Source organism: Schistocerca americana, chromosome 2 (assembly GCF_021461395.2).
Source record: "Schistocerca americana isolate TAMUIC-IGC-003095 chromosome 2, iqSchAmer2.1, whole genome shotgun sequence".
Lineage (NCBI taxonomy): Eukaryota > Metazoa > Arthropoda > Insecta > Orthoptera > Acrididae > Schistocerca > Schistocerca americana.
Window position 1 is genome coordinate 491,427,232 of NC_060120.1, and position 12,356 is coordinate 491,439,587.

Below are 12,356 nucleotides of genomic sequence, written 5' to 3' on the forward strand. Positions count from 1 at the left end.
CTGCAAGAAATGTGCTTTATGTATGTGGACCAAACAGCCCGTAGAAAACCATACGTTAGTAAAATAAACAGAAGTAAGCGAGTTGCATTTGCAGGAGAACATAAATCCGATAGGTTTGATTTCAGGAAGAAGGATGTATTTCTTGTGGAGAGTCACTTCGAACTGTTTAAGCCAATGGGCGAGTAACAGTGAGGAGAAAAACGAATTGTGAACTTGAAGAGGGAAATATAATAGACTCAGTTAAAGATGGAGGAAGTTCAGTATTCGTCTGGATCAGCATAAGTGCAAATGATGTGGTAGTTTTGTGTTGTATCGATAGAAATATGGACCACAGGATTTACGTAAACATCCTAAATCACATCTATTCAGAAGTGTGAATAATATAGGTCCTTCTGAAGATTTTCACATAAGATAATAACTCAAAGCATACAGCTCTAGATGCAAGGCTGTGGCTGTTATGCAACACTCCCCACTGGATGCCGATACCACCGTAATCCCCTGACATTAATCCAATAGGGAATTTGCGGAATGTACTCGACAACAATATGGGGAATTATCAGATATACAATAGAAACGATCTAAAGAACACTCACCTACAGGAATGGCGAAAAATTATAGTGCAAACGACAGAATGTGTGTCCAAATCCACGCAAAGGAGAATGCAGGTGATTATAAGAAGCAAAGGAGGGGCCAACTAAGTAATAAACATAATATTCTATGTTTAGAGTGTCATTTTCAGAATTGCAGGCGAATACTTCTTCTGCACCCTAAACTCCCTACCTCTACTTTTGGATGTGTATTTATGTAAATGGAAATTTGTGTTTCTTTATTGTATTCTGCTTTTCACCGACTAATAAACAAGTCCATGCACTTGCTGAACTTCATTCTGACAGTTTCCCACCGTTAAGACTCTGTGAAACATAATGTGAGTGTTAGACGAATACGTTTTGGAGTAACTCCAGATGGAAGCGTATTCCACGCACACAATCACCACTGCTTTACAGACTGTCGTCTGGAAGACTAGAACTGGACGTAGCCGGGAATATCTCCATTAAAGTCGCCGCATGCCCCCTCCACAAACTCAAAAAGGTGATGTAATGGTTGCTATAGCAACCAAACGTTATTATCGGGCTGTGGCTTCGCACGTGAGATGGAGTAGCGAGGAAGGAGAAGCCTTACTTCACTTCGCGTTGTCAGAATGGGGCGCTTAAACTCAAAATGGTGACGTCATGGTTGCTATAGCAACCATACGTCATTATTGGCCTGTGGCTTTGCACGTGAGATTGAGTAGTGAGAGGAAGTCTTCACTTCACTTCGCCTTGTCAGAATGGAGCGCTTGCTGCTACAAGCGAGTTTGCAGTACAAAACAGGGAAATATGTTTTAAGTAAAAAGCAGCATACTTGCTAAGATTAATATAAAAATATTGGTGGGGTGTCACTTCATCAACTACTACCGCTAATTAGCCGCCCATACTAGAATGTGTAATTTAAAGTCCTTCTTTAAGCTTGCACTCAGTGGAACTGTGAACTAAGTCACATTCCATTTGAGTATGACCTTCCAAAAACCTTTTACGTAGTAAAACTCCCGTATCAATTGCTAATCTTAAAAGATCATTCGATAACATCACGTTTCTATTCTAATATGTGTTGCAGTAAGAATACACAATGACTTTGACAGGATTTTTCTTAATAGTTTTGGACATGATTTCCACGATACACGAGACAAAAAACTCGATACAACCAATTCACCTCGCTTTTCATCGAACCAATATCATGCTGCATCATGACTTTCTAAGCTGTACATTGTAAAGTTATGAACAGCGACTGCACTTGCATGTAAAACTGGAGCTACTTTCATAGCCTGTAAACCCTTGGTGTACATTGCACATAGCTTCCGCTGGCAGCTTTCTTATCTAAATCTTTTTGAAGCTTTGCCTGCTCTTTCAGTTCTACAAAGTGTACTAGGGATGTTTTGCATTATAGCTTTATTTATTTAATTTTTTTTTCGAAGTACTCTGCGCCATATTGAATACATCTCTCCATCCTCCGAAACCAATCCCTCTACCAGTTCTCCCATGTTTCTGTAAGGGAGTAACGCACACTCATTGTCCCAAGCCCTCAGAAGGACCTCATCACTTGAAAACTGCTCTCCTTTCAGCTCCATTACCACATGCGGGAACAGTGTAAAGTCACAAGGAGCAAGGTCTCAACTGAGAGGCGGGTGCTCAGGAAGTTTGAGTCCTGTATCCTGCAAATATTCGGTGCATGCTTTTCGCGGCAGTGAGCTGCTGCGTTGTCGTCAGGAGGAACCAAGCGTCCATTCTTGACTTCAGTTGCAGGTGCTTCTAAGATTGCATGACTCTGGGCAGGCACTGCTCAATGTACCTCTTACCTGTGACGTGCGTCCAAAACGATTAAAAAAAAAAGGCTACCATTTTCCTCTTTACTGATCAGAATTATCTGACAACTACAGTTGTGTCATCTTCAGAGACCCAAACTTTGTTTTGAGTCTTAGTCGACACGTCATAATAGTACAGTCAAGTCCCGTCAACCGTCAGGATGTTAATCACACGCTGAGGTTGGTCCCTTAGAAAAATTCCTCAACATCTCCCAGCGCCAAGTCGCACGTCGAGTCACCTGCTCTTCCGTCTGTCTATGCAACACCCACAGACAACAAAGTTTCTTTACTTTCAAATGATCATGCAGAGGCGTACGAACAGCTGGTACACTGAGCCCAAACGTACCCTCTATCTGCTTATAGGTCACTCGTTTGTCTCCGTATAGCGTTTTCTTCACAGCATCAATGTTTTCCTCCGCAACTGATAATTGCGTTGTTACCGCTCTCACAGCGCCCTCCAGAATGAAATTTCCTCTTTGGAATTCTCTTTACCACTTGAATATAGTTGCACGAGGTGGACACACATCGCCGAGTGCAAGAGTTATTTCTTCAAAGCACTGGTTTATGTTTAAGTGTAACTGCCAGAATCTCATTTCCTGACCACGATGCCATAGCAAGCGCTTCAGACTAACTCTGCTAATGAACGAATGCGCCCACAGACTTGGCACAGAGGCTACAATGCTGTTATGAAGTACTTTCAGAACACTGCAACAACCAGCCTCCTACGACTTTTTGTGGCGTCATATTGAAAAACTTTCCTAGTGCCCTTTGTATATGCTGCTTCCACATGTCTTGGTGTTCTTTCTTGGCGGAAAATAAACTAAGGTTACTCTCTTTGAAACTCAAGTTAAAGGTGACCCGATTTAATGGTGGAAATTTCTCCATATCACATTTTTGCTTGCAGAGTCCACACCGCTGTGTTTGCGTTGTATAATAAGCCCAAGGAAAAGCTTGGAAGAGGATTTCCTCTAGTAATGCAATGGCATTTTGGAAAGCAGTCCAGGAAATCTTTTGTGAAAGTTGTCTTATTATTTTCTTCGCTTGATTTATTCGAGAACGTGATGATTCTGAATAAGGACTCATCCTATTCGTGAAATTATCTAATATCGGACAGTACATTCTTTCATGCCAAGGGCACGGAGAAACATCTTTTTGTAAAGTTAGTTTTTCCCACCTCGTTTCTCAAATGATAAACAGTATGCCTTTTCTCTTGCATTCACCAGTGATCTTCCCCGAGTTTTGTTGGAATTAAGTCCACAACACATTACGTAAATCTTCCTGTGATCCCATGACTTTGTTTTCCAGAATGATTAATACTGCTTGCCTATCTCCAGCAAAAAATTGATCACACTTGCTTTGTACGGATTTCTGGCATGGAAGAACGCGTCGGGTCTAATTTTCTTGCCTTTCTTGATGTATTACGAGTAGTTTTGCCACTTTGACTTTTTTTATATCCAATATTTGCTTCTCGACGCAATCTCAGAAATTTATTGGCGTTTTTCTTCCGATCTTCGGGGCAAGCCTTAGACTGCCTTTTCCAGTCACTGCTAAAGTCACAATAAAATTCTTGGCCTCCACTTTCAACATCTTTGCTTCCGCCATCTTTTGGCAAGTTATCTGAATTTACTGGCAAACAAAGAGCACCATCGTGTAGCCAGTGAGTGTGAAGAAGTACTGTATTCTCCAATGGTAACTGAGCCTGCTGTATAATTTTGAGCATTCTTGGATACAGCCAGCAAAGTAAATCAGCTTAAGAATATTAAAGCTGAAGCCCAGGTTCAGGTATTTATGATAACGACGATATCAATAACATTAACAATAATAATGGTAATAATAATAATAATAATCACAAGAAAGTTTATCTGCGTCATTATATGATGCAGGAAAAGTCACTGAGAACCAATTATATGAAATTTATTCTACTTCAGTGCATGTAACTTCACTATTACTACTGTACTCGCCCGTTGTTCCTTCTGCATTTAGCTGGTATTCTAAAAATCTTTACCAGAAATAAGCAAAGCGAACAATGAAGAAGTGTGGTGTTCTTATTTATATTACAATAAAGCAGTTATTGGATACTACTAAGTTTCATAGTTTTAGTGGATTGCTGTTAATGTGAGGTCAATAGCAAAACAATTTTCTTACCGCTGTCAATCACGTCAGGAAGAAGTCTCCGCTTTCATACTCCAATTTCTGCCAAGAAATGGTTTCTTCCTCAGTAAAAAGATGGTGTTGTAGAACGCTGTCCATTTTCATGACCGAAATTACAACCAAGGAACCACTTCTGAATACATCGCAAGGGCTGTAAAGTCATCGGAAGAATTTGCGTGGTCAAGAAACTGTGTTTTCAGTCAGCGTTTTTTCACCTACAAACTTTATTATGCGCTATTTCTATATAATGGACGTTTCATACCTTTACAAACATTCCCAAAGCGGTACTAAAGCGACAAAAAATGGGCTAAAAAGAGTCTTAACATACTGGAAAAGAGCTTGAATGACTAAAGAGTTACGTAGAAGTGTAAAGACTACAAATTCAGTAAAATATTTCTAATAACATTTTTACACTTTTAAAATACAAATCGTAAGCCGTGCGTTTTCGGGGAACTGTGATCGATGAGCAAAGAAACAAAAAAATTGTAAAGTAAACGATTTTTGTGTTAACCTTACATTATTCGCTTTTTTGTGTACTGACAGGGGCATTTTTGCGTTGGCACAGTAACAAACTGATTGACAGCTAGTTGTTTACAGGAAAGCTACCACAGCAACAAACAGTCTCCGAAAACGGGCATGGTTACGCGTGTTATTCTGTCCGCCGTTGTCATATCACTCTCCTACAATGCAACAAGAGGTCCCTGCTTTTACCACCTTCAGCTGCAGGCGAAATCTGCGCTCGGTAACAATTAGTTTTGACCGTATACTTGATTTCTCGAGCCAGTTTCTTTTTTTACACAACAGAACATCTGAATCCAGCAGCGTAAATGAGCAGAAAATTCATCATGCCGTTAAACCCTGGAAAATGAACTCCGTAATACAGGTTGAGGGGAAATGTGCGGATGGATTCAGTACGGAATCGCACGAGTGTTGCAGCCGCAGCCATATTGCGAACTTGGATACTGCAGAAATTACATCATCGCTCTTTTCCGTGCCCCTGTTAGTCACTTTACATCTGACCCAAGTTTACAATCAGCATTCTGTGCGCGATATGCAAGATGTTCCAAAAATATTCATTTGATTTCAAATGACTGTATCTTCTGCTGGAATGAAGATAGGAACTATAGTTGAATTTTAACGTAAACATAGGACTGCGAAGTTTATATTTCAAATGAACCATGTGATTTGGCAAGAGCCTGTATTTTACATGCAAGCACAGTTATCATTGGGGGACCTTTTTCGATTACATTTATGATCGAAGTATTCATTTATGTCTCACAAATGTACAATGTTCCCCACATGGTACGCACGATAAACATCCAGACGATTGTCTGACTCGTCCCGTACCTTTGGCGGTTCCTGCATTCACTGCTGCCGCTATGTAGCGTAACATTCACCTGAAGTTGCTGGAAGGAGAAACACAAAGAAATCACATATAAGGCGACCTAGCCAATGACGCAACGCGAGAATCGTACGCCCATATGGACGGTCCATCGTTGAGGCACCGCACTGGAAAGAAACGCAGGTGGCAGTGTGGAAATACTCCGTCCTGTTGAGAAACGAAATCTGCGGCACTTTCTCGCACATTGGGTAACGAACGAGCGAGCTAGCTGCACCTTGGTGACCCCTACAGGCAACCTCGTGTAGCGACAACTTAATCCTTAACTTACGAGGTTACTTTTCTGTAATGTATACTACGAAGCGTGGTCTCTGGGACCCTCATGTTTAAATCGAGATGTAAGCCATAATAATTAGAAAACTTTGATTCAAGTGATTTAAGTTTATTTTTACAACTACACACACCAAAAAAAGTTTTGCATCATCCCGGTTCCCAGAACTCAGTCAACAGACGTTGGAGAGCGAGTTCGAAAATTCTCACGTAGTCTGAGAGCCACTGCTCATCAGTTAGGCTGCGGGCCCACGTGCGTTGTTTTCCAGCTGGGTATGAGCTGGAAAAGACGAGGTACCAATAGAACTGCAACGTGTTAAGTGAGGGTGGCGACAAAGCGCTGGGAATTCAGGCGGCTGCTGCAGGGACGCGGCGCGTTTACAAGATCGCAAAGTGCACCGTGGGCTATTTCTCTGCTGGGATTCCAGCTGCCTGAGTGGCCATAAGAGCAGTCTTTCACGCAGTTATGATGTGCATCACGGAGTGTGTAGACACTGATGTTACTTCTGGAAATGCAAAAATATCCATGTGTTTATGATACAAGGCAAGTACCATGGCACTTTTTGGGGAGAGTGGGAGAAAATGGAAGCGGAAGAAATGTATAAAAACTGATTAGTACGAAAAGATATAAAAAGCTTCATTTAATACTACACTTATGTTTACAAACTAGTGCCTCTTAAGATTCCAATTAGGAAAACAATTTATGTTTTGAAGCTTCCTGGCAGATTAAAACTGTGTGCCAGACCGAGACGCGAACACAGGAGCACTCTGGTAGAGCACTTGCCCGCGAAAGGCAAAGGTCCCGAGTTCGAGTCTCGATCCGGTACACAGTTTTAATCTGCCAGGAAGTTTCATATCAGCGCTCACTTCGCTGCAGAGTGAAAATCTCATTCTGGAATTTTAAGTTTTACTCTGGGCAGCTGTTGTGTCAAGGCATTGAGCCACGACTAGAAAAGTAGCAGTCTGCAAAGTGGTCTCTGGCAAATTTTCTGCTTGTTTCCTCTAGTTTCGCACACAGACATATTTGTCAATAGACATCTCAGTGTCCCCCCGAAGTTTTAACCACCAACAATCATCACATAGTTGTGAAGTATACTACAACATGCTTTAACTATACTGTCAACAAACTGAACATTCATATCTATTGGCCAGTACGAAATCCGCTATTTATTCGCTAAAATGCTAAATGTGAATTCAACAAAACGCCAGACTCTGTAGTTGAAAACTTTTTTTCGAGACATCAAACTTTTTGCTGTACAAGGTCATACGAGGTTTTCACACAGGGCCAATGCTTCCTCAGCCACAAATACAAATGGAAGAAGTGTATCAGTAGGCCAGAGAGGAAGAAGTTTCGTGTGTGGCAAATCTTTGTTCGTAGTTTTTTTTTCTCTAGATCAGTTGCTTGGAACAAATTTTGATCTCCTTCATGCCCATAACCTCCCACATCGATTATCTGAAACAGTAACTGCTGCCTGCCACAGCTACTAAGATAGTCGATTAGAAGTTTCTATAGTTGAAAATTTTGCAGTCATTACGTGTTTCCTATCAGTAGTTCCAACATAATGAGGGAAATGGGCCTCAATCTTATACTTCTGACTGATTTCCATCCAGTTGTTGCTTGTTTAATGATCTCTTCTCTGGGCATGTCCCAAATAGCCACACTCATTATCACGAATAAAGTGTGGAGTCGAAGATCGACCAAGTAGAAACTCGAAGTGAAATCCTAGATCCTTATCCTAGATACCCGAAAATAATTTGAAAATTATAATGAGCATATTATAATGTATTTAAACTTTATTTTAGGTAAGGAGATGCAGAAAGTTTCGAAAACAAAGAACAGCTATCTGAGGACCTTAAAATTGCACGAAGGGAAAAGTGGAGACGTAGCAAAGTATAAGAATCTGTGTAGTAAGCAAATGATATATCTCCACTTACATTCAGAGAATGAGTTATAGAGACATATTAAAAATTTATATTGAAAGTGCTACTACTTGAGGCATTAGTCGAGTCCATGCCACGTCGTGTTGCGGCTCTTCTGCATGCTTGCGGCGGCCCTACGCGATATTAGGCAGGTCTACCAGTTTCTTTGGCTCTTCAGTGTAAAATTGGAGCCGGAGTGAACTTTTGGTTTCAATGGGCAAGTTAAAATTCATGTAGGTGACATAGTCTCGTGAAATCGGATGACCCTTTTTCAAAGGACTTGTGTAACAGTGACATATACTGTACTACGCGTAGTTACCTTTTACATTATGACTTTAGTTACAAAGATTATGATTACTGTACGACACCTCACATACGTGAGGTTACCGCATCTGCTTCGATCGTGTTGTCACTGTCCACACTATAGTATGTATAGTCCACGTCGTCTTAGACAAAGTTAACTATGCGTGTAATGGCTGACAGTACGGTGCATATTGCGTAAATGCGGGGTTCAACATAAGCCACTTTATTTACCTAACTTCAACATTGCGCACTGGGCAAGAATGATTTTTAGCGATGATCACAATTAAGCCTTTTCCATCTGTTCGTAAATGCAAGCAGTAGCATTTCTGATGTTTCCAAAGTGTAACTGCAGCTCGCGAACGGTCTTCAGTACTTTTTTTCGTCGGTTTTATCTCTTTGGTAATTAATTATAAGATTTTAGTATGGATCACAAATTGTGGAGTACCTGCGTCTTGTTGCATTTGGTTTTGAATAAGAGTTCAATAAATGTAGTTTTGAAATGCAGAACTCCGAGTTTTACTGGTGTATCAACTACATCTATGTGATTACTCTGCTATTCACAATTAAGTGCCTGGCAGGGGGGTTCAATTCTCGAACGGCACGCGGGAAAGGCGATCACTTAAATTTTTCTGTGCGAGCTGCCGCCAACGAAGCGATTGCCTTTGGTGACATCTTTTGCAATAACGACTGCGCGAATCGACGGTATCTCGTAAGGACAGAAAGAGTAGCAGCTGCCGCCGAGCCCAGGCGCCGTGCCTAACACGCAGAAGGTCCCCGGTTCGATTGCGGACGGAAACCCGTTTTCGTCGCACTCAGCAAGACACTTGCTACGATCTCTACTGTGACCATTTAAATAAACTTCAAACGTTCCATCAGCAGGGTGCACATGGCTCAAATGAAACGGTTTCAGAACTGGTTGTCGGATTTTAGCGCTGACTTGGAGGCCTGGAAATGCGCGAAACAGCCGCCGCCATGCGATTTGTTACCACACCGTTGTACAAAACGCAAGGGCTCGTCCGGGATTTGAACCCGGGACCTCCTGCACCCGAAGCAGGAATCATACCCCTAGACCAACGAGCCTATTCGTTCCGTAAACTAACTGCATGTGAATGACGCCACCTTTGATGGTCTCACCATGTAGGGCTGCAGCTCAGCCAGCGTTCACCCTGTCTGTCGCGGTTGGATTGTTTTCATCGACGTCTTTTACTATAGGAACTTCACGAATCGGAGGGAGCTCGTAGCCGATGCCCTTGCTAACACAGAAGAAAAACTGTTGCTATTACGAGTCTCCGGGTGGTACATAAAAAGAACCGTCGTTTCCGTGGTGTAGCGGTTATCACGTCTGCTTTACACGCAGAAGGTCCCCGGTTCGATCCCGGGCGGGAACACAACAATTTTAATCTATTTTTCGGATTTCATTTCCGAGATGACCTCACGTCCGCGTATGCAGAGACAAGCGATGTCGTATGCTAGACGGATAGGGCGTCATTTTACTGTCAAATGCTGTTGCTCTCTTATTGCACCGGTATTTGGTAACTGAGAACGCCCCTAGCTCCATTATGGCTGGCAAAATTTATAATCCGGTTCTTCAGGGCTACTTCAAGTGCGCTTGCTACTGGCTTTCCTGAGCTCACCCTACTCGCCTTGTCACAGCTCTGTCAAAGTGTGATGCTAACTAATAATGAGAAACCCTGATTTGTCTTATTTTATCGTGATGATAATTTCTCCCTATGTAGGTGGGTGGCAAGAGAATGTTTTCGCAATCGGAGAAGAAAACTGGTGATTGAAATTTCATGAGAAGATCCCGTCGCAACTAAAAACGTCTTTGTTTTAATAATTACCACTCCAATTCACGTGTCATGTTTGTACTCCAGAATAGGGCGGACAAGCGTGGTATAAGCAGTCTCTTTAGTAGACCTGTTGCACCTTCTAAGTGTTCTGCCAATGAATCGCAGTCTTTGGTTTGCTCTACCCACAATTTTATCTACGTGATCGTTCCAATTTAGGTTATATGTAATTGTAATCCCTAAGTATTTAGCTGAATTTACAGCCTTCGGACATGTGTGACTTATCGCGTAATCAAAATTTAGCTGATTTTTTTTAGTACTCATGTGAATAACTTCACAGTTTTCTTTATTCAGGGTCAACTGCCACTTTTCGCACCATACAGATATCTTATCTAAATCATTTTGCAAGTCATTTTGATCATCTGATGACTTTACAAGACGGTAAATGACAGCATCATCTGCAAACAACCTAAGACGGCTATTCAGATCGTCTCCTATGTCGCTAATATGGATCAGGAACAATATATAAGCTAAAATATTTAAAGTGGAAATCATTTACCGATACCCCCAGTAGCGTAACGTCGTGTATACATCGTGAACCGGGACTCCAGCGACAAAATTTCAGAGGTTGGTAGGGGATATTTTCTGAAATCCGTGATCTCCGGAGGGTCGCTACAGACTAATGCTGTAATTACGATATGATCAATGTTTACTCCAATTACCTTTGTTTCTATGCAAATACCTAATCAGCAGAGAAAAAAACCTGTAACATGGAGCCAACAAAGCGTACAACACGAAACACAGAGTAATGCAAGACCCTTGTCTGTAAAATTACTGTAATGTTGTCGCAACTGCTGCGACAACAACTCAACATAGCGTTGTTGTGGTGCTCTTCCATTGCATTGCGGCCAACTCTTCATTGGTAAACATATTCGTACTTCTGTGTCACGCTATTAATGTACAACATCGCCGGAAAAAAAACAGAAGCGAGCAATATTTATACAAACTTGGGGCGAATAGTAAAGTGGACATAACTGTTGTCAACATCAGACACAAAGAGTGAATCGCATAAGTTGGTTTCGAAACAAGGCACGCAACGGATACTTTCAATATTACACTGTAGGGCAGATATTTTCCATGAGGTGCAGATACGAAGATAAATGGGGTTAAGAAATCAAGCAAAATATAATTACTCTGTAGCAAGCCATTGGAGATCGCAGATCTCGTGTATCAAGACACTCATAAATTATCTCAGAAAATCCTTTGAAATTTTGCTAGCTATATACCGAAATATTTGCTCTAACTTGAAACATTCTATCAGTCAAAAGGCGTTAAGAAAGTTGTAGCGATTTTTTAAAGTGACGAAGCTCGTTACTTAACGGGTAGAACGCTACAGATTATGAAAACTGAAATATTAGTAGCAGTTAACAGTCGGAATGATTATGATTCGAGTTGATTTAGTAATTACTAACGAAAATGATAACTGTCGGAGTGCGTGGACCTTGTACCGTCTCTGCACCTCGAACCAGTTTTTCGTTGTTCACGTTCGTACAAGATTAATTCCGTTAACAGGAGCCCCGCGTTCTCCACCTGTGTAGCGCAGGCGCCGAGCGAACAGACGAGTTTGCGCAATGCAAGTTCCGTTACGTATCGATCCTCAGTGGGAGAGCCATCTGTTAGCGAAAGACTTACACAACACAGGTGAGATATGAATTGCTTTAACTTGTGTTTTTAGTGACTGTAAGACATGAAACTGTCGTCTTAGAATTCAAATAATTTCTAGTCCTTGAATATGTTAACGAAATAGCTGAACGTAACAGGTGGAAGAGTGCGTCGCGAACGCGAAGTACCGGCGCCGTGCCAACAGCTTTCGGCTGGGAGCGGCGGCGCGCTCCTGTAATCAAGCTACATGGAAGCCAGGTGTTGTGGATGGTCTGAGGCCGGGAGCCCTGGTGCTCAGTTTCCCATATCGATCCGGCGTCCGCACTAAGCCTGCCATCAATATGGTGACCATTGAGGAATCTTCGGTCACCAGGTTGGCTAAGGAGGGGCGTACCGGGCCAGGGGGGAAACTCAGCAGCCAAAAGTCCCCGTGGTGGGCAGTAGTGGGACAGCGCCGGTGAGTGGG

General features: G+C 42.0%; 2 non-coding genes across 2 annotated transcripts; one reads left to right on the forward strand and one right to left on the reverse strand.

Annotated features, from left to right (window-relative positions):
- Nucleotides 1-9,449: 9,449 nt before the first annotated feature.
- Nucleotides 9,450-9,521, reverse strand: Trnap-cgg. The gene has a single exon. It is a non-coding gene; the product is annotated as a tRNA-Pro (tRNA).
- A 235-nt stretch (nt 9,522-9,756) lies between these two features.
- Trnav-uac lies at nt 9,757-9,829 on the forward strand. Its single transcript has one exon. It is a non-coding gene; the product is annotated as a tRNA-Val (tRNA).
- Nucleotides 9,830-12,356: the final 2,527 nt, after the last annotated feature.